Raw genomic sequence first — 23,932 nt, 5'->3', positions numbered from 1 at the left:
GCAAGTTCTGCCGACCTCACAGCGCATGCTGCAAAGGGATGCTAATGTGGGCTTTTTGCTATGGAGTTATTTCTTTTGCCCCACTAATGGGGAAGCTGCCTGATTTTGCACGGAGCCACCTTATGTCTTCTAAACCACAGAAGTTAAGTTTCTGTGCAAGATTCTTTTCCTTATTTATTTTACTTTTTTTTTTTACAGTTCTTCAAAGACAAAAAGCAACAACCATTTTCAATCTGATCCAAGACCACAGGATTGTTTTCAATTCCATTCATCAGTATCTCATTCACCCCAAGAGACTATGGGATGTTTCCATATTTACATAACGGGCTCATCATTTTAAGCTACATAGGGCCCTCTTTGACATGGTGGCAATTGTTTCCCCTGCAAGCTTCCAAGTTTACTGTAAAGGCCAACAGGGTCTCAGACACCCAGAAAACATACTTTTTATGTTTTTATAAACTCTATAAAATTGTAATTGGATCAAACTTTGCATTCAAAAGCACATTCTTCTGGAATATTTTATATGCACATAAAACATAGAGAAAATGTTAACGTTATGATCTTAACTGTTTGCACATTGGAACCGGCTAAAAGTTAGGAAAATGCAATCCATCTGTTCTCTTCTTTGAAACTAGATTATTCTGTGAGCACAAAAGAGTGCCTCAGGGGAGTTTGACACTGCCCTCTCCAACTCCTGTTATCAGGTGACATGAGGTTGGGGATGGAAGGAGGATGGTAGGAGGAGACAGCTGCTTCTCTATCTCCCCCCACCTTTCTCCTTTCTCTCTTTCTCTGTCCAAACTAAGGTGTGTCCCATCCAAGAGCCTTGACTGCAATGGCTAATCCTCTAGCAGACTGGGAAAAGAAAAGGATGGTCATCTGGTTCCCACTGCCCAGGCTCTGGTCTCAGGGGCCCTAGGAGCTGCTAAAGGTGGTTTCACCTGTCCTGGCTCCTAGCAGGTCTCATTCCCTAGGGAGATTTGCTAAAGCCCATAAGGCTCTCTAGAGTCTAGGTTTGCTTTAGTCCATATGTCTTGTTTGTTCAATACCATCCATTAGGGTTTATTAGCCTTCATTATGAAGTGCTACCAGCCTAATTAGTTCAAGCTGAGTTAGGGGTAGCAGACTAAGGGGGAAATGAGGGAAGAATATGAACAACAGCTGACATTTGCTTGTCTAGGGAGCCTGGCTGCTCAGCTCCCTTGTTTTATCTGTTAGCACAGCAAATTAGACCCCTCATTATCACATTTGCAAAGTGCCTGGCACAACCAGGGAAAGAAAACCTGGAGAGGGAAAGAGCCAAAGACATTGGGAGAAGAGGCTAGCCTCTACCAAGGAGTAGCTTTCCAGAGAACAAAGCCATATCCCACCCTTGATGGGATATGCCCCACCAGGTCTAGGCCAAATGCAAAGAGGAGATTCCCCTGGAGAATGGGGATCTTAGGTGGGGAGGACTAGACAGCATTAAAAATGGTCCTGGAAAGGTCATCAGATCCAGTTCAGCCTCCTCAGAAGGCAATTACATAGTCTGAGAAATTGTTGGACAGAAGTTTTGTTCGTAGTCTATAGGAACACAAAACCCAACAGGATTTTATCCACCACTGATAAAAGTAGAGCAGTTCTTACGTTCATTATGCCTAAGAATGACCTAGGAGATCTGCTAAAATGCAGATTCTTGGGCCATACTCCAGATCCAGCAGAATCTCTGGGAGTGGTGCCCAGGGACATGTATTGTAAAGTTTAGGGTCCTCATTATCACATGAATGCTGCAAAACAAATTGTTTGGTAAGTATTTCATTCACCAAATAGTTCTACTAAGTTCCTATCTTGAAGAAGGTACAAAGCAAAGAGCCATAAGGGACATACATGGGAGTAAGTAACTTAAATATGAAACAGCATTGGAGGAGGGATCAGAGACCAGAGGGCCAGAGTGTCCTGGTATTTGACCAAGTGGTCAGTCAAAGAAGCACACAATGATCACACACTCACCCAAATGCCATGCCAGGACAAGGCAGGGAAGTGGTAACATGTGAGAAGAGTTTGTAATCCCATTTTAGGGACAGGGGAAAGTTCCCAGAAAATATAACATCTAAACCAGGAGCTTAAGAAAAAGGAGAAGTTAGCACAGGGAATCCAGAGGAAAGAGAATCAGGGCAGAAAGTGTGACTTGTGCATAAATCTCAACTTGAGAAAACAGGCGTTGGCTCTTGAAGAGGGCTCAGAATTATGGAATCATAACAAGTGAAGATGGGGTTTGAGAAATGAGCTGGAAATGTTTATAAGCAGACATTCTAGTGTGGGTTTTTTCCTAAGGAAAGGTGGGAAGTAGTTGCTAAAGTAGACAATGATCATTCTGGCAATGGTATGGAGAATGAGTTTCAGAAGAGCAGGACTGGAGATAGACCAGTTTGGAGGTGGTTGTATTCATTTCTTTTCAAACCCCAGTGACATATGAGTCTGAAGCTCCTGTCATATTCCTGGCATTCACGAAACTGTGCCTGATATTCATAAGGCTGCTCCCCTTTGGGTCTTGGGCATATCAACCCCCAGACAATTTGCCAACTGGCCGGAGCTCCCTCTACTGGTCTGTAGCTGAATTCATATGCCAAAGAACAGGGAAAAGGACACATTCTCTCCTCTCTAGGGAAGGGGGAGTCTCAATGAAGTTTAAGTAATGGATCCTTGGCAAACTGAGAGTAAATACACCATTCCCCTGATGCAAGATGCCTCTGAGAAGTTCCCAGAGATGACTGATCCGCAGGAAGATTCTCACACCTGCTGCTTGTTTGGGATTTCTGGGATTATCTAGGAATAACAGGTTGACAGGATCTCAGACCCACCTTCACTTCATTTCATGAATACTCAGATTTCCCCATTATCATCTCATTGCTAGTGCTAAGTTTCTCCATTGAGTTTTTTACTATAGAACTATGGACATTCCCACCATTATTAGCACCGAAAAAAGAAAAAAAAAAAAAAGCATTGTGGAGAATGTATACTATGTCAAAGTGAGTGTGGTGAAATCCCCTAAGTCATTTACTCCTTATGAACCTCAGATTCCTCACTCAAGAGATGGAGAAACATATCTACTTCTGCACTGCTGAAGGTTGAACCCAGGGCCTCACATATGGTAGGCAAGCTCTCTACCACTGAGCTATGCCCTCAGCCCTTCTCAGTTTTGAGACAGGGTCTTTCCAGGTTGTCCAGGTTGGCCTCAAATTGGGATCCTCCTACCTCAACCTCCCAAGTAGCTGGAATCACAGGCATGTACCACTGTGCCTGGCTTCTATTTCCTAGGGTATCAACTGTAAGCAGTCTGTATTGATGACCTTATGAACCATATTGACAAGGAGTCTTGTGTTCATTTACCCTCATCCTTTCCTAGCATCTCCCAGTGTTTAATATGTATGTTATTATTTTTATTCCTTTTGGTTTCCTTTCTATCCTTAAATAATATAAACATCTAGTTTCTGTTCCATGACTTTCAGCAAACTTTTCAGCCTTGATGCTCACTTAAAGAGTGTCCACATTCACCACTCTTCAGAATTGTCTCCATGGCACTCCGGTCAGGTGATTCTGACGTGTCTGACAGCAGAGCTTCCCAGGAAGACACACCTACCACTCCCATGCTTCAATACCTCTAATATCTGAAAAGTAACCAGCAGCCTTTACCTGAGGAGCACTACCCATGCATTACTCAACTCTAGGGAGAAATACAAAGAAGCAGAAGGAAAAATCCTGCATTCAAGGTCACCACAATCTGGTGATGAGGACTGAGCTTTCTTATTTCATCCTTAAACCCTGAGCCAGAAGAAGATATACATCACAATATCTATTAAGAAACTCAAGATGTTGTTAGCTAAATGTGTTCCTTTCCCTAGATACATATTGGAATCTAGTCATATGCATTCATGTAATGAATATTTTATTAAGTACTTCTTGTAAGTCAGGCACTATACCAGGTACTGGGGCCAAGAGATGAAAACAAAACCAAACATGGCCCTGGTCTTACTTAGTGTGAGAAACATACATAAATTATCATACAAACAAATTCATAAAAGAAAAAATAAATTATGCATAACATGAAATGGAGACATTTTATATAAATGTTACAAGCGGTGATAAAGAATGGGACAGAAAAGAACAGGTCTTACTTAACAAAAGGCTCCTGAATGGGAGCTTCATAAACAGGTAAATAAATTTCCATCACTTTCTATGTTCTAGGATTAAATATCATAGGGACTTTCTGTTCCTTTAAAGTTTGAAAGAACTCACTCTTCAGAAGTGTTGAACTGGATCAGCCTCACACAATCCAAAATTTAAAAAATTTTATTTTTTAAGATAACTATTTAAAATTTTCTAAGTTGTTGATAGACCTTTATTTTATTCATTTATTTAAATGCAGTGCTGAGAATCCAACCCAGTGCCTCACACATGCTAGGCAAGTGCTCTACAACTGAGCCGCAACCCCAGCCCTTAAGGCAATGTTTTAAAATTTTTTTATTTGTTCTAATTAGTTATACATCACAGTTGAATACATTTTGAACATCATACATAAATGGAGTACAAGTTCTCACTCTTCTAATTGTACATGATGTAGAATCACACCAGTTCAATAATCATATATGTACATAGGGTAATAATGTCCTTCCTACTCCTATATTCCCTCCCTCCCTTCACTTACTTCTGTCTAACCCAAAGTACCTCTATTCTTCCCTAGCCCCCACCCCCTCATTGTGAATTAGCATCCACATATCAAAGAAAATGTTTGGCCCTTGGTTCTTTGGGATTGGCTTATTTCACTTAACTTTTACCTTCAAATGCCATAACTTCATTCTTCCATTGGGTATATGTACCACATTTTCTTTATCCATGCATCCGTTGAAGGGCATCTAGGTTGGTTCCATAGTTTAGCTATTGTGAACTGAGCTGCTATAACCATTGATATAGCTGCATCATTGTAGTATGCTGATGTTAAGTCCTTGGATATAAACTAAGGAGTGGGATAACTGGGTCAAATGGTTCCATTCCAAGTTTTCTGAAGAATTTCCATACTGTTTTACATAATGATTGCACCAATTTGCAGTCTCACCAGCAATGTTCCTCACATCCTCGCCAACATTTATTATTGTTTGTATTTTTGATAACTGCCATTTTGACTAGAGTGAGATAAAATCTTACAGTAGTTTTGATTTGCATTTCTCTAACTGCTAGAGATGTTGAACATGTTTTCATATATTTCTTGATCAAATGCAAATACTGTAAATTTTAAATTGTTACCAACTGCAGAGGCAAAGGTTATGGTGATCGTAATTTTGTGGTTTTTGTTTAATTCAACAACATTCATTCCACAAGTACTGAATATCAAAATCATGCTACACAATGAAGATAAAATGATCACCAAAATCAACATGATACCCCTGCCTTCATGGACTATACAGGCGAGTGGGTCTTTTTTTTTTTTAATAGTTACAACATTTTCTTCATAGGTTTATTGGCTATTTGTTGCATTTTATTTGGAGAGAAAGTATTTCCTTTGTTTTTTCACTTATACATTTATGAAACTTGTATATCAGAACAGTGTTCTTACTTTGGTCTATTGCCATGGAAGTATATAAAGGGCTGCCTATATAATTTTACATATATGAGAAACAACATATATGCCATTTTTCCTTCTCCATCCCTGCCTTCTTAGCAGCACCTCCTGTCCCATTCCCCACATTATAGAAAAGTCAGATTTTAAAACTTATTGAGCTAGGGATATTGCTCAGTGGTAGATCTTGTGCTTAGCATGCATGAAGCCCTGGGTTCAAGCTCCAGCACCAAAAAAAAAAGTAAAATATAAAATAAATAATGATAAAAATTTGTGAGTGTCCTTCCATATTTTTCTTCATAATCAGATAATCCTATACACACATATCTACCTTTTTATCTACTTATATCTATTTTTTTATAGATCCTTTGTTCTGGTTTGCATGTTCCCCAAAAGCTCATGTGTGAGACAATGCAAGAAAGTTCAGAGGAGAAGTGATTGGGTTATGAGAGTATTAACCCAATCAGTGAATTAATCCCTGATGGGATTAACTCGGTGGTGACTGAAGGCAGGTGGGATGTGACTGAAGAAGATGGGGCATTGAAGGTGTAACTTTGGGGTATATATTTATATCTTGCAAGTAGAGAGCTCTCTCTGCTTTCTGATCATCATGTGAGCTGCTTGCCTTTACCAATCTCTTTTTCCATGATGTTCAGCTTCACTTTGAGCCCTGAGGAATGGAGTTTGCTGTCTATGGATTGAGACACTCAAACCATGAGCCCCTAAATAAACTTTTCCTCCCCTAAAATTGTTCTGGTCAGATCTTTTAGTTGCAGCAATCAAAATACTGACTAAAATATCCTTGTACACTCTTTTTATAACACTTTTCTACATCTTATATTAATCTTTCAAACATTTCTCTGGGAAAACTGCTCCAAGTAATTTGGTATTAATCCAGATCATTTTTTAATGATTGTACAATATTTTATGGCATAGTTATATCATTATTTATTCAGTTATTTCCCTATTGACAAGTAATTTTTTCCCAGTTCTTAGTCACTCTGAACAATACTGCCACAAACATATATTCCCTCATGAATTGGATACATTTGTTTTTATGCAATAAATTTCTGGAAATACCATGCTCATTGCTAAAGTCTGGATCAGTGTCTCCCAAAGGTCCATATGTGACAGTCTCGGTCCCCAGCTAATGGTCCTATTGGAAATGATGGAATCTTGAGGAGAAAGGTTACTGGGAGCAGGCCCTCAAAGGGGATAGTTTCTTGTCTTTTTTCCAGGTCATTATGAGGTGAGCAGTTTCCTCCATCACATGTTCCTGCCTCACTACAGGCTCAAAAACAATGCAACTAACCATCTATGGGCTGAAACCTCCAAAACTATGAGTCTAAATAATTTTTTTCTCTTTCTAAGTTGATTATCTTGAGTATTTTGTTACAATGATGGAAAACTGACTCACTCATTTTGTATATGATTTTAAGTTTTAACAGATGTTCCAAGTTGCTTTCCAAGAAGGATGTAATGCTTTGCATTCCCATAAGCAGTTATTAAAGTGTCTTCACTCACACCCTTGAGAAAAATGAGTTTGAGTTCTTTTTAGTTTTGCTAGTCTAATAGGAACAAGCTGATATTTTATTATATGTTATATTTATATATGTTACTTTCTTTGCATTTCTCTGATTAATAGTGATTTTTAGCATCTTTTCTTCTAGCTCTTCATTCTGAAAACTGTATATCAAACACACTACCTAATTTCCTATTGCTTTGTATGTCTTTTGTCAATTTCTTAGAACATTTTACATATACCCAATATTAACTCCTTGACATCTAAATTACAAATATTTTCCCAGATCCTTTGATTATCCATAGACCTTGTTTTTGTGAATATTTTTTACACAGAAACCATAAACTTTAATGAGTCAACTAAGTCTCACTTTTCTTTTATTGCTTCCTGATTTTCAGTCTTGAGTACAGGGATCTCCCTAATGCCTATATCTAAATTTTCTTGAAATGTTTTAATTATTTTATTTTAAATTAGAGTCTAATCCATCTGGGATTTATTTTTGTGTTTGATATAAGAATGAGGTTTATTTTTTCTTCCAAATGAAGATCCACTTATACTAGGACCACTGAAGTCTCTATTTTCCCTCTGACTTGACTCATCACATTTGTCTTAAGTAAATTCACATTTACTCTGATATCTAATTCCAGACTTCCAATTCTACTCCACTAACCTACTTATCTGTTTTTATATAAATAACCAATTTGTTCTCTTCTTGTTGTTGTGCTGGGGATTGAACTCAGGATTTCAGATTTGCTAGGCAAATGCTCTAACACTGAGCTACATCCCCAAATCTTTTTTATCTTTTTATTTTGAGACAGGGTTGGTCTCACTAAACTGTTCAGGCTGATTAAACTTGCAATCCTCCTACCTCAGCATCCAAAGTAATAGGGATTGTGGGCATGTACCACCATATCCAGCACCATACTGATTTTATTACAGAGACATTGTTATTTATATATATATATATATATATATATATATATATATATATATATATATATATATATATATATCTTATATAAAGCAAGTTATCCCTGGTTATTCTCCTTTCATGTGATTTTCTTAGTTGTACTTAGACTTCTATCAGATGACATTTAAGATCTTTTCATTCGGTTCCAGGGGGAAAAAAACATCAAAATTGAAATTGTAAAAACAAACCAATTTGAAAGATTGTCATTTTATTATATTATCCTCCCATCCTAAAATAGAAATGACTCTCCATTTATACAGATCTTACTTGTCTTTTAGTAAGCTATTTTAAGTCTCTTTATATAGATTCTTAATCTTCAATGTGAAATAATTTTGTCATTATTTTAAATGACACAATTTTTAATTTTGTGTCATTACTATGTTTATTACTAACAGTGAAAATATTGATTTTTATAACATTTTCTTGTACCCAAATGCATTTATTAAAACTAGTAGGGTTCTATTTTCCTAAAATTCCTTGGGGTTTTTTTAGCACATAGTCTCCTTAGTAGCAAAAAGAGATGATTTTGTATATTCTTTCCTATGTTGATGCCTATGATTTAATTTCTTGCCTTATTACATTTGCCAAAATCTCCAAGATTTTGTTAAATAACAATGATGATTGTAGACATCCCTCTTTCTAGTTTTCTATTGTAATTGAAATTGATTTAGTATCTTTCACTGAAAAATTATATTTTCTTTTGGTTCTTGGTAGTTTTTGTATTCATGAGATTACTTCTTTTTATTCCTGTTTATTAAGAATAACTGGTAAATTTAATCACTTATTCAATTTTTTTTACATTAACTGTTCTGATCAAGCAGTTTTTCTCTTTTCAATTATTAATGGGTTTATTTTCTGTTCTACTTTTTTCCTTTTTGGTTGGGTTCCTATTTCAATACTTCTCCTTTTTTTATTTCTAGATAATTTCCTTTTAAATTCCCCCTTTGATCATCATGTTGTATATAGAACTGTGTTTCTCATATTCAAATAAATAAGAGTTGTTCAATCTCTTTGTAATATTTAATTCTACTTTTTTAAGTTAATGACTGGAAAATATGCCCTATGAAAGGTCTGCTTTTTGTTTGTTTGTTTTGGTCAATTTTTTATAAAAGTTATATGAAACAATGTATGCTCTCTATTTAAAGGACTTATGATTATTTACTAATTCTATCAAGATAATTAATATTATTATTCAATTCCTCTATGATCTAACTTTGAAAATGTGCTATCTAGATTTAAACTGATGAAAGACAAACCTGGAGGCTTATTTCCTTCTCCCTCTTTGTAGCCTAGCAGACACCTGACTCAGCTGGTTTGAGCCAACCTGTTGAGAGGCAGTTACCACTCTTGGCAACTGTTCCCAGGGCCATCCCCCTGCAGACTCCTAGCACTGATCTTGTTTACAGATAATCCTAAAACACATTTATAGTTGGTTGGAGAAATCAAATTCCTTAGCCTCTCTTGTGTTAACCCAGAAGTATGTACTGTAATGTGAAGGATGACTTTTTCTTTCATGGAGCTCTCTGGGTGGCACATCTAGCCATCTGGCCATCGGGCACCCTGAACATTTAGACCCATCCTATGTTACAGAACAATGACAGTTTCAAGGCAGCCACCAAGTACGGTTTTTCTGCTTCTAAGTTTTCTTCCAATAAATCCCATGTTATAACTGCAGTAGGTAGCAGTAGTGATGAGTGCTCATGGTTCTTGTATGACACAAATCCAAAGAGGGGTAATTTAATATCACACTAAATTTTTTATCAACTTCTTTATTTCATTATGGACTTATTATAATAAATGTCATGCATTTTAGTACTTATAAATTAATGTCTATTTTCATCAATTGTATATTTTCTCATTGCAGAGTGCCTTTTTATATTCTGTTAGTGTTTTAATTCTAAATTCCACTTTTTTACGTTAATATTGCTTCTATTTTTTTTCTTTTGGTTTGCATTCATGGCATTTGCCTATTCCTTTTATTATTCCTATTGCTATCTTTAATTCCATTTCCTTTAAATAGTATATATTTGAGTTTTTAACTTATTATATGTTTAATAGATGATTTCAAATTATTACATTTAATGTGATGATTAACACAACTCATTTCCATATACACTGCATATGTATATACATTAAATGTGTCACTCTATATTATTTACTTTAGATTGATGTTTCATTTTCTTTTTCTGCTTTTCTTTCCTGGTTTGATGAAGTTACTACTTTTTTCGTGATAGTTTGGAGGTTCTGCTGTGTATTTCCTTTCCATTGCTAGTAACTGTCCTTTACTCTTTTAATTACATGCTAGAGTTATTTAGATGCAAGATATCTACTGTTCCCTCCATTGGGATATAGTATTTCCCACAGTTACACTGTAATCCCTCCCAACCTCCTACCTTCTCCCTTTCTTTTCCTGTCCCTATGAGTTTTTCTTTTTGGTGGTGCTGGGGATTGAACCCTGGGCCTTATGCATGCAAGGCAAGCACTGTACCAACTGAGCTATACCCCCAGCTCCTCCCTATGAGTTTCTGAAAGTTTTTAAATTCTCCCCCTACTCACATGTACCCCTACAATACTCTATTTGACAAAAATCACCTAGAATTTCTTTTTCAGTTTTTTCTTCTGTTCCCAAATGTCTCACTACCTCTCATGATACATATTCTCAGAACTAGAGACTTTTAAGGGGATTCCATGGAATCAGAGAATGTCAAAGGATGATATGGATAGTTTGGATCTTAAGTTCCCCAAAGCCCATGTATTGGAGGCTTGGACTCCAGCACAGCACTAATAGGAGGTGATGCAGACTTTAAGAAGTGGGGCATAGTAGGAAGCTTCGGGTCAACATGCCTTCCAAAGAGATCGTGGGAGCCTGTCTCTTCTTTGCTGTCTCTTTTCTTCACTTCCCAGCCCTGAGGTGAGTAGTTCAGTTCCACTCTGTGCTCCAACCATGATGTGCTGCCACAGGCCCAAAGCAAGGAGCAAGTCAATCATGAACCAAAATCTCTACAACTATGAGCCAAAATCAACCTTTCTCTTCATAAGTTGATCATTTCAAATATTTGTTACAGTAACAGGAGGCTAACATAGCTGGAAGCTCACAAAATGCATCATGAAGGAGTTAATGTTTGCTTTTGAAACCTCTAGACAGTCTAAATACATTACTTCAAAAAAAGTGGTCTGTGACCATGTAATTTAATAGAAAATCAGAGAAATAGATTAGACTGCAAAAGAGTGGAGTGGTATTTCCAAACCATTGATATAAATACAAGGGCATGAAGGTAAGAAGAAAAGAAAAAGGTATGAAGGGAAGGAAAAAATAACCAATATTTTCCCCCGGGGACAGTGCGGGGGGGGGGGGCGATGGAGAGGGAAACTGGTAGAGAAATTTTACATTTCTATTTCCATATCCATCCATTCAAAAACATAAATATTTGTGATGGTCTGTAATAAGCTAATAGCCCTTCAAATGCATTCTGCTATACCCAGGATGTGTAACTCCCTTCATGTAGAACAGAAAATAAAGTCAGCAATACACACAAGAGCAGGTGTTAGAAGGCTGCTGAGCAGGAACATCTTGCCTGGCCATACATGACTTTGGAAGCCCAAAGCATTCTTGGAAGAAGTGACATTGAAGTGACAACTGTAAGAGAAAAATGCATTAGTCAGGTGAAGAAAGGTGTGAGAATACAGACCATCACTTTTTCAGACAGGTACAAAAGTCCAGAATGAGGAGAATTTGAGGGGCATCCAAGGAACTTAACTGATATTTACCTATTAAATTCTCAATAGATTTTCTACTATTGAATTAGCCTACTTTTTCTCTCCATATTATTTTTTAATATTGGTTGTGGCTGAACTTACCAAGTTCAACCACAAGTGGATCCAAGCACAAGTGGATCCTAAATGCTGTTAATACATGGTGATAAAATGGGCCCTAAACGAGGTCCCCTGTCTCACAACCAGCTGGGATTCAGTGTCAGCCCTCTTCCTCCAAACAGGGTGATATGTGTGATTTTGCCAGGATCACATATTCCTGATCCTATGAACACCTCATTGTTGTTCCAGGAATTAAATTATGAGTCAATGGCTGTGTTTTATCCTATCTTGTCCGATCTTTATGAAGTCTAGCAGAATTTTCAACTTTGAAGCTGTTGTACATTTCTCTCTAATTTTACATTCATTTGTGGTTTGGTATTAAGTATCTCCCAAAGACTCATGTGTTGAAGCCTTAGTCCCTCATGTGCAATGTTCAGAGGTGGCTTTAGGAAAGTGACTGGATCATGGGGGCTATAATCTCACCAGTGGATTAATCCATTGATGAGTTCATAACTGAAATGGGCTATTGGAAGTGGGGCCAGTCAGAGAAAGTAGGTCAGTGGAGACATGCCTTTGAAGGGCATCTCTTGTCCTATTCCTTTATATTCCTCTTGATCTCTCTCTCACTTTAACTCTCTCTCTCTCTCTCTCTCTCCCCCCAATCCTCTGCCTCCTCTTTCCCACACCTCTCTCTATTGCTGCCGTATGCTGAGCAGCTTTACTTCACCATTCCCTTCCACCATGATGTTTCTGCCTTGGAGCAAGCCAACCTTGGACTGAAATCTCTAAAACCCTAATCCAAAATGAACCTTATCTGTAAGTTGTTTCATTCTCTCTCCTCCCTACCCCCTCTTTTTTTGGTCACAAAAAGTTGGCAAAAACCCATTCCTCTGGTCAATTCAGTTAAGGGCAGATAAGGGGGAGCTTTAGCAAACTTTCCCAAAAAGTCTTCACAACAAGAAATTACTTTCATAGTAAAGCAGCAGTTTCTCAGTGTCTGCCCACTGACACTGAGCATCTCAGTGAAAGATTCATTTCTGCCTGCAGAGACCAAAATGTAGCTTAATTTATAATTATAAAAAAGGCAAAGATCTGGATTAATAAAGAGAACAAAATTACTAGGTGGTGATGCATTTTTCTGGGTCCAAGAAATAGTTTATATATTCAAAAATGCCCATGAAAAAATTTTCAAAACCAAGAATTTGGCGTTGGAGAAGAACTGGAATTGAGAACAGCTCCATGTGAGTGACCTGAGGGGACATCAATGGCCTTCATTCATCATAGATTCTGCCTTTCTTCTTTACCACCACTTCACCTGCTTCATGTTTCTCTAACATCTGTATGTGTGAAATAAACTTGTCTAAATTTGCAATTCTCATAGATAACCTGGGACTAAAGACAAATAATCTAGGATAAATAGAAAATCAAAAGTTGGACCAAAAAATTACTAGTGGAATTTAAAAAAAAATAAGCTCCAGGGAAGAAAGACTGTTGGTAATGACCCTTCAGAAATGTGACACATTAGACAAAAGTTGAACTCAATGATACAAAAAAATTACAAGAAAATCTTTTATTCTCAGTTCCCTTTCTGAATGTGAAAGATTTCCCAATCTACTTGATATTATGAGAAATGCTAGGTACCCCCAAAGTATAAGTAGTTTTAAAATCTTTAGGAAAATATTTAAAAGCCAGAAAAAGATAAATAATCCACCTTACTTAAACAGTTAAAAAATAACCAACTTGAATCTAATGTATGAAATATGTCAAGAGCTTTGTAATGTTTTGAACAACCAATAAAAAAATATACAAGAAAGTCTAGCTTATTCTAGTGGGAGGCAACTCAGTATTGAAGAGTGTTTACTCAGTATGTGCAAAGGCTCTGGGTTCAATCCAAAACACCACAAAAAATAAATAAAGTTAAATGTTTTAAATAAAATTAAATCTATGTCATGACTTCTGAAAATATTGCAATTTTGAAATACATAGAACAAGTCTGTGGTAATTCTAGTGAAAACAACTTCATTTTCTGAAGATTGCACATCCTCATACATAATGGTAAGAGAGTTTTGGGGCTGGGGATAGAGCCTAGCATCCCAACTCCAAGATTAATCTGTTTTCCCTATTTTAAAACTTAAATGTAAAATTGTTAGAATTTTTATGAAATGTTCCATTTATTTGTGAAAGTACATATTCATGTAAGTAAATAATATGATTGCTTAACTTGGCAAAGAAGTTGTTAATCATATTACAACACCCTGGCCTTTGACCTCCAAACTTGGGTGTCCTGAGGACTTCCTTCCAAGACCCTTGTGGTATTTCACCAAAACCTGAAGTCAGCTGGTTTGGAAGTGTAGTAGCAATTTCCCTAAATCATCTGTCTTTTTCTGGACCACAGCCTCCAATTTAGATAAGAGATGAAAGAGATTTTCTCTAGCAACTTTATAGCCTTCTGCTGAGGCAAGGAAAGGAAGGAAGGGTGTTCACCAAACCAGAATTACTTTAGGTCCATACTTCCTGTATGACCACTGTGCTGACTCCAGGATGGCTCTGTGCACAAGGTGATAAGTTCTTTAGCCTTGAGCTACTCTCATCCCCAAGTCCCTGAGGTTCCTAGAGCAATCCCTGCTCATCCAGGTACCTTCTCCCTGGGGTCTCTACCTAGGCTAGTTCCCTGATGGGACATCATGCTCTGGATTAGACTGTCAAAATTAGGGATCTCATTTCTATAGTTTGGATCTTGAATGTCCTCCAGAGGCCCGTGTGTTGAAGGCTTTGTTCCCAACCTATAGCACTATTGGGAGATGGTAGAACCTTTAGGAGGTGGGGCCTAGTCAAAGGAAATTCATGGGAGGTGTAGCCTTGAAAGAGATATTGGAACCCTAGCCCCTGATGTCTCTTTGCTTCCTGGTCAACATGAGGTGAGCTGCTTCTTCTGCTACATGCTTCTGTGGCAGAGAAAACCATGTAAACTGTGAGCCAAAATAAACTGTTCTTCCTTTTAAGTTGATTATCTCAAGTATTTTGTCACAGCAACAGAAAACTAACACACTCATAGACCAGTAAATTCTTTCAAGATAAATAAAAGCAAAAAATGGACTTTAAGTGCCAACTTTCTAAATTGTCATCTAAGGATATTTTTAAAAATCTACTAGCTATTTACATTGTTCCATCTTTTGAAATGTCTATACCCAAAGAGTTAAGAATAAAATCTCAAAATCAGTACAAGTGTTTAAATTCCTCACTTCTCATATTATGAGTAACTCATTCCATTGCTCTTACTTTCCTCATTTTCCCAGAATATGAGAAAACATCATTACAATCCAGCCCTGACCTTCCCAACCATGTTTGGAAGCCACTGCTTTTGATGTATACTGGTCTTCTTCTCCATACACAAATTTTCCTACTGATTGCTAACCACTGTAACCTACAGCAACCATTGTAAATCTTGTGGTAGAAACTGCAAGCATTGAAGAAAGCCAGTGAAAAATAACCAACATATTATCTTGAATCTACAAGGAATTAAAATAATGAAATGAGTATGGAGAAGACAAAATGTATCCTCACATCCTCTTGACCCACTTTATCCTCAGACTTTGCTGTGTCAACCAGCTTCACACATGGATAATCCAGTAACATCCTCGCTCTGCTGAAATTTCTATTCGAGTCTCCTGTCCCCACTCCTCTAAGCCACACAGGGAAGTCCTGTAGAAACTCAGTAGGTTCTTGCACATGTGCAAACCTGAGGTTCAAAGCAGATAATCTCCCATGATGCAATCCTGGATTACTAGGAGTTGGTGGAACAGGAGCTCCTAATAAGGACTCCTGAACGTGGCCCTTGGAGGACAATTCTAAGGCAACTTCTATAGAGATCCACACACAGTCTCAGTTGTATAGAGGTGATATCTTGACAATGCACTCTGGGATTGGTTTTCCCTTTTTCCATAGTTTACTCTCCCATGACCCCCACTTCTATCCTCTGATTTCACTTGCCTAAACAAACAACTTGCATAAAACCCTTAAGTCTCTCTGCTTTCTGGCTAAAGAGAATTTAAGCTATGACAATTCATACCCAGCCTGGAGTGGATAACCCCCCTGGCATGCAGTAACACCACAATTACTAACACTCTCACCACTGATAGATCAAAATGAAATACAGATGAAAGTGACGCTCACTGCTGTGATTAAAAGGCGTGACAAAATAATTTTAAAGAAAAAATTTATTTGGGGGCTCATGGTTTCAGAGATCTCAATCCACAGAAGGCTGGCTCCATTGCTTGTGTCTCAAGGTGAGGCAGAAAATCATGGCAGAAGGGTGTGGGAGAGAAAAGCAGCAGGGAACAAGGCATCGGGAAGCAGAAAGAGAGCTTTCCTCACCAGGACAAAATATATAAACCCCAAAGTCATACCTCCAATCACCCACCTCCTCCAGCCATGTCCTATCTGCTTTCAGTTACCACTCAGTTAATCCCTATCAGGAGATTAATTCACTGATTGGGTTCTGAGCATCTTAACCTAATACTAAGATGCTCATAACCCAATCATTTCTCCTTTAAATCTTCTTTCATTGTCTCACAGATGAGCCTTTGGGGGACATCTCACATCTAAACCATAATAAGAGGCAAGAACTTGTCTAGGGAAATGATTCGTATAATCATTGTGGAGTTGACTGGATGTTGGACACGGTTTTTGAAGTTAAGCTCAGGTTAGCCAATTCAAGGCCTGCTGTGAAAGTCATACAGCTCTATGGCAATGTTTAAATAGTCTCTTGTATCTTCTATGGCTGCAGACCAGACCACAAGCCCTGAATTTTACTGTCAAGATAACAGAGCTACAAAGGATAAGGAAGTGAAGACTTAACAGATCTTTTAGGCAAAAGTAATTGTCCAGAGAGGAAAAGAGTCAGGCCCTGAAACTAGGAAATGCCACATTTGGATGGAGAGTCTTATACCCAAGCTACCCTGAACTCTCCAGGCCAACAGAATTGGCTTCTTCTTTCTATCTACAAAAGATCAACTCCTCCTTACCAGATGCTATGGTTTGGACATTGAATGTCCTCAAGGCCCATGTGTTAAAGACTTGGTCCACAGCTTGGCACTACTGGAAAGTGGAGGAGATTTTAAGAGGTGGAGCCCAGTGGGAGGTGTTTAGGTGCTCCAGAGCAGGCCCTTAAAGAGAATAGTAGGACCCCAATTCATTCCTTCCTTATCTCTCTCTCTCTTTTTCTCTCTCTCTCCCTTTCTTCTTCCTGGTGTGATATCTTGAGCCACTTCTCTCTGCCATACTCTTCTACCCTAATGTTCAGCCTCACTCCATCCCAGAGGAAGGAAACCAGCTATCTATGGGCTGAGATCTTTGAAACCATGAGCCCCAAAATAAAATTTTCCTCCTTAAAATTATTTTTGTCAGGTCTTTTTGTTATAGCAGCAAAAAAGCTGATTAAAATAGAAAAGTTGAGTGTTACTTGGCTTATATGAAAATCAGGACCAACACCAGAACCACAGTGTAAAGTTGCAATCCCATGTCAGTTTTTTACTTAGCTGACACAGAATATTGAGCTAAGAACATGCCCTGCCATAGCACTGCAAGCAATGGTCAAAAGACCTGTGACCACTTATCAAAGTATCTGAATAGTGAAGAAAGGAAAACAACCAAATCTTTAGAAGGCTGCTAAATACAGGATGTAAGCCAACATATATACAAGGAGACCCAAATACCACTGTGACCTCTCTTTCAGAATGGGGGCATATGCAGGCCAGGTGATAAATGAGAGCCCTAACCCAGACCATTTCAGTTCCCTAACTTATGGTTAGGGTCTTGGCCACTGGGTACATAAATGTGAAGAATATATTCAAAATTGTCAAAAACCTTCACATTGCTTCCCTGTCCAGTGAATAACAGCCATTGTGGTAAGAAGAATCAACTAGAAGATCTTCAAACTGTCCCCACTCCCAAGAGGCGGAACTTCACATTAGGAAGAATTTCAGAGATTGGCATTAATTCAAAGTGTGAACAGATGCAAAGTGTTGTCATCATGTCCCTATTTAATTTACTTGTATGGTCCCCAAAGAAATCAGATGAATCATGGCAGATACACTGCTATAAACCTAACCAAGTAGTAAACTCATTTAAAACTGCTAGTGTGGTGGTATCTTTGCTGGAAAAAATTAACACAGCCTCTGGCACTTGGCTTAGTAAATGCAATTTTTTAAAACCTAACAGCAAGGAAGATCAGAAGCAATTTGCCTTAGGAACAGTAGCAACACACATTCTTGTCACCCAAAGTGTCATTAACTCTCCTACTTACTGTCAGTAATGTTGCAGAGCAGGGCTGAATAAGCCAATACATGACAACATTTTATCCCTAAGTATCCCTCAGAAAAGAGGAAATTTCTTTATATTCAACTCCTCACAAAATCCCTGAGATTATGGGGTGTTCCCTCAATTTCTTTATTTTTGAATAACCAAGTACTACATGGGGAAGACACATGAGCCAGAAGTAAACCAATTTATGCTGGCTTTATATGCCTAGAAGTCACCTGATACGATCAGTTTAAAAGAAAGCACCTCAAAAAGTAGCATTTTTTGCATTTATTATATTTAATACTTGTATAAATGAATGTATTTGACTTGCCATTCTTCACCAGAATGTGAATTCCAAGAGGGCAATAACTTTACTCACCTTTATGTTCCTCTGCCTAGAATAGTGCCTGACACATAGAAAATAATAAATATTTACTAAATGAACAAATATATGAATTCATAGTTGCAAGTTGATGAGCTCCTAAAGATTACTTTAAAATAGTATGGGCATTTTTCTCACAGAAATAAACTTATCTTCAAAAGCCTGTAAGTTCATAGCAACTCTTTTTCATAACAGCTAAAGTGTAGAAACAACCAAAATGTCCTTCAGTGGATGAAGTTATACAAACTGCTACCTTCACTTCATAGACTATTACTCAATAGTGAAAAAGAATAAACTACTGGTTCATATGATTTGGACTCTCTAGGGAATCATGTTAAGTGAAAAGAACCAGTTCCAAAAGGTTACCTACTTTGTGATTCCATTTACATAACATTCTTGAAATGACAAGAAAATAAACAAATTAATGGTCACCAGGGATTAGGATCAGTGAGTATAAGGTGGGGCGGTAGGTGTGGTTATGAAGGAGCAAATGAGGATCCTTGTAATGACAGAACTGTTCTGTCTCTTGACTTTGTGGACACAAATATGTGATGAACCTTCAGGAACTCAAGCATATACATGCACACACAAATGAGCACATGTGCAAAACTGGGGAAATTTGGATAATTCAATTTCAATTTTCCAGCTGTAATGTTGTACTACAGTTTTGCAAAATGATACCACTAGAGAAAACTAGGTAAAGGGAGCTAGGATCCTTTCTATCACTTCTTAAAACAGCATGTGACTGTACAATTGTTTCAAAATTTTAAGTCTTTAAATAATAAACAATATAACAGGTAGTTAGGTGGTGAAAAAGCACATACATGTAAAAGACATCTCCCCTACTGTCATGTGAATAGGAATCCATAGCCTGGATAAAATTCCCAATAGCATCATACTTGGATTCAAAAGATGCTGTGCCTCATACAATACAAATACAAAAAAAATGCCTAATATGCAATATAAAAAATGTCTAATACAATCTGTGTTAGTAAATAAAAAAAATGACTCTAGCTGATGAATGTCATTAAAGATTTTGTAAAAATTTTTCTTAATTGTCATGTATGTAAAAAATAAATAGAAAATTTTTTTTCTTAAAATGTGAGAATTAAATAAAGTACTATTGCTGAATTTCATGTTATCTGAATATATGAGATTTAAAATGTGTAACACTGTTAGTCAACTTCTCATCACTGGGGCCAAAGTATCTGACCAGAACAACTTAAAGAAAAGGTATATTTGGGGTTCATAGTTTCAGAGGTTCACGCCATGGTGGGCCAACTCCACTCCTCTGAGCCCAAGATGAGGCAGAACATCATGACCCAAGTGCATGGTAAAGGAGCACAGCTCCATTTAAGGAGGCCAAGAAGCAGAGAAAAGGACAGGGGAAGGGGCCACAGGAGAGATAAACCTTCCAGAGCACACCTCCAGTGACCACCTCCTCCAGCCACACCACACTTGCCTACAGTTGCCACTCATTCAAACTAGAATGGAATGATTAGATTAGAGCTCTCAAAAATCATTTCACCTCCAAACATTCCTACAAAAACACAGGAGCTTTGGGGGGACACCTCAATCCAAATCACAATAAACACTAAATCAGCAAACTAAACTATTACAGGTAGATATTTGACAATTGCACTACTTTCTTAAAAATATACCTAAGTTTTAAAAAATATGTTTATCAAGAAAACAAGAAAATCATCGTATATCAGTATAGCCTATGTGTTTAAGCATGTCAAGAATAACTGATGTGAAAAATAAGGCTCAAAGAAGTTGTGTGTTTAATACCATCAGTTATCAAACAGGCAGAGGCAGGAATAGAACCCAGGTCAACTGAACTCAAAACATGAAAATATTCTCATGGGCTTTCAAGTTTTTAACCTTTAAAGTCTGATGATGACATCGTCAGATAATGATGTCATCCCTCAATGACAAATCAGACCCACCCCTCCTCTTTATTTGTTGAACAGTAGTACACTGATCTCAATTTTCTTAGTGGATTTGGTGGGGGTTTAGCTATGTTTCCATTGTGCTATACTTAACTCTTTCATGTGTCCCATGCATGTTTCATATTGAATTATAGAACCTTTGGATGTAAGTCAACATTTTAAAATACATGTGAATTTTGCATATGCAACCACATGTAGAAATTTTAGAACTATCATCATATCTGGTGAGACTCCAAGCCAAACCAAACTCAAACTGAGCGCCTGCCACAAAGTCTGCCCCCTCCCTAGAAGCCAAATGAAAAACGTGATGTTTTGACTTCATTGAGAGAAAAAGCATGTGATACAATAACTATCAATTTTCCCATAATAAGCCAAATTGTAAACATTTTAGGAGTTATGGAGTTATTACAATTTCTATAATAATTACTTATCTCTGCCATTTTAGTACAAAATTAGCCATGGCAAATAAATGAATGTGAGTTTGTTCCAATTAGGCTTTATTTATGGACACTGAAATAGAAATTTAATATAATTTTTACATATAATGAAAAATCACCACTCTTTTGATCTTTTCTACCTGTTCAAATATGAAAACCCTGTTTTTTTCCCTCACAGGTCATGTAAAGATATGCAGCAAATCAAACAGACTCCTGGCCTTCATTTGTTAACTTTTGATATAGGACAGAATACTGAGTTTAGAGTCAGATGTCTAGGCCAGAGAACTTCTGTTTTCACTATACAATGTGAAGCATGAGGCAAATCAGGTAAATTCAAATAAGCTCTTAGTGTCTTGGTTTACGGATTTATAAAATAAATGCTTTGGATTAATCTTAAAATCCCTTTCTACACTAAAAACTCCACAGTGGCTTATTTCCAGCCATATGGCAGACTACGTGAACTAAAACATCTTCCAATGCAAAATACATAAAAATGCCGAGAAAATGAAATAGCTTTTTAAAAACTATTGCTGAGTTGGCAAGAGCCTAAGAGAATTCCTCAGAGACCTAAAAAGGACCCCAAAGCACAAATCCAAAGAACCCACAAAAAGCCCCGAAGTTCATGACCTTCTGGGTGCACCTGCCAATCCCTGGAATTCTGGAAGTCCAGTGATACTAGAGCTCACAGAAAAATAGGAACTAAGGCATATACTCGATGGTAAGTCAAACATGAGACCTTCAGATAAAACAAGAACCCCAAATATCAGTACTTTCTCAGCAGCACCAAACATGGAAAATAATCCAACCATCATTAAATTAGGAAAGAAGGGGACTTCCTCAAACTCATCAAGAACATACACAAAAATCCCACAGCTAACATTATAGTTAATGGTACATTTCTCCCTAGATCAGAAAGAATGCCAATTTTCATCACTTCTACATGCCATTGTACTAGAGGTCCTAGCTAGGCCAATCAGCCAAGAAAAAGAGAAAGAAAAAAAAAAGGAGGGGGGAGAAGGGAGGGAGGGAGGGAAATCCTAAGAAATCTACAAAAGAAAAACTACTAGAACCAGTAAGTAAATTAAGTAATGTCATAATGTGTTATTACAATCAATCTATTGCCTCTCAGCTCCAAATTCATCCTTTTAGCCTGCTTTGTGAAAACAGATCAGAGCATTTTGAATATGATTTTCCAGGAAAGGATCCTGGACAGATATTATGGAAAGTTTTTCTTCCTGGTTCCAGCATGCTTGCTGGGCAGCTTCCCAGCCCCAGGCTCCTGAGGCTATGGTGGCTTTTCTAGTGCTTTCCTCCTACAGCACAGGTTGAGAGCAGTGGCACTTCACCTGGCACTCCACCTCACCCTTCTCCTGATGGTTTTACAGCACAATGCCTCTAGCTCCTGCAGGGCTCACAGCTTCTCCAAGACCCTTAGCAGTTTTGTAGTATCACTGAGACACCTCCACATCAACAGTTTCCCTGGCACCTTAGAGAGTAGATTTTTAGCAAGTTCTGAGCCTCAGCAACTTCTCTGCCTTCCAGGGAGCCACAGCTATGCCCTACCCAGTAAGACCCAGCTCTCTGGCCTAAATTTCAATGTCGTTGGTCATTTGGTAAAAGCAAAATAAAACCACAATGAGAGCCCACTCCATGCTAAAATTAAATGTTAAAATTTTAAAGACTGACAACACTAAAGGCTGGAGATAATAATATGGAGCAACTGGAATTCTTACATAGGCAATGGGAATGTAAAATGGTAAAACCACTTGAAAAAAAAAGTCTGGCTATTTCTTATGAAACTAAACATGCACCTACACTGTGACTCAGCAATGAGAAATAAAAGCATGTTTGTGCAAACACATATATAAGAATGTCACAGCAGGGTTCCTCACAGTCAAACCCTTGAAATATCTCAGGTTTCTGTTAATAGCAGAATGCAGATAAACAAATTTTTTTTCAACCCATATAAAACTTGAAGGGTTATGGAAAATAATACTGCTACAAGCCTCCAGGAAAAACAGAAAGACTGGTATGGCACAGGAAAAGGCATGGAAATTAGCAAACATTAAACCTCTCCCAGTAAATCCTTTCCCAGTAACAATGGGCCCTGACAGGAAAAAGCAAACTTTCATCCCTTCCTGGGTTCATCCCCAGCACCTCCACCAAAAGCAAACATTCATTCCTTCCCAGCCAGGGGTCCTACATGGAGAGGCAGAAACTGAAATGCGGGACCCTGGACTTTAACCCTTTCCTGGAAGGAGAAAAGCAAATAGCAAAGCTCTGGGTAACAGTGGGTCCCAGGGGAAGAAAATAAGCAGTGAACACCAAATTATGAGCTTTTCCCAGTGACACTGAGTTCTGGGCTTTTTACAACTTCTTTTCTGACTGTCCAAAGCAACCATACTGCTTCTGTCTCCAATAATTAAACCACCCTCCTTGTAAACTATGAAAAACTCAGAGCTCCTCTGTAACCAGTGGCCATTTTTGTACCCAGAAAATAAGCCCCTCCAGTGCCTGCCTGAATGACTCCACTGCAGAATAAAGGAAATCTTGCTGATTCCTTGAGGTCTGCTTCCATCCTGATTATTTGTGTTTTCACAATGATGCCGAAACTATGCTGGGTATTTTTGCTCACAAAACTATCCAACACTAAAAAGAAATGAACTACAGATACATGCAACAGTATGGATGGATCAAAACTATTCTAAAAACTGAAAGAAACTTTGCTCACAATAGTAGATACTACATGACTCCATGTATATAAATTCTACAACAGACAAACCTAATCACAACAGACAAACCTAATCTGCAAGGAAGAAATGAGAGCAGCTGTTACCTCTGGGAGGGTAAAATCAAGAACTGACTAGAACCAGAGAAATGAAAAGTTGCGCTCCATTTGTGTACAATGAATCAAAATGCTATGGGGATATACTATCTCTTTTTTATGTACTCTCCTCATCCCT

This window comes from Marmota monax, unplaced genomic scaffold (genome assembly GCF_021218885.2).
Source record: "Marmota monax isolate L192 unplaced genomic scaffold, Marmota_monax_Labrador192_F-V1.1 WCK01_AAM20220418_F8-fsc00252, whole genome shotgun sequence".
Lineage (NCBI taxonomy): Eukaryota > Metazoa > Chordata > Mammalia > Rodentia > Sciuridae > Marmota > Marmota monax.
This window is presented reverse-complemented; position numbering follows the sequence as displayed.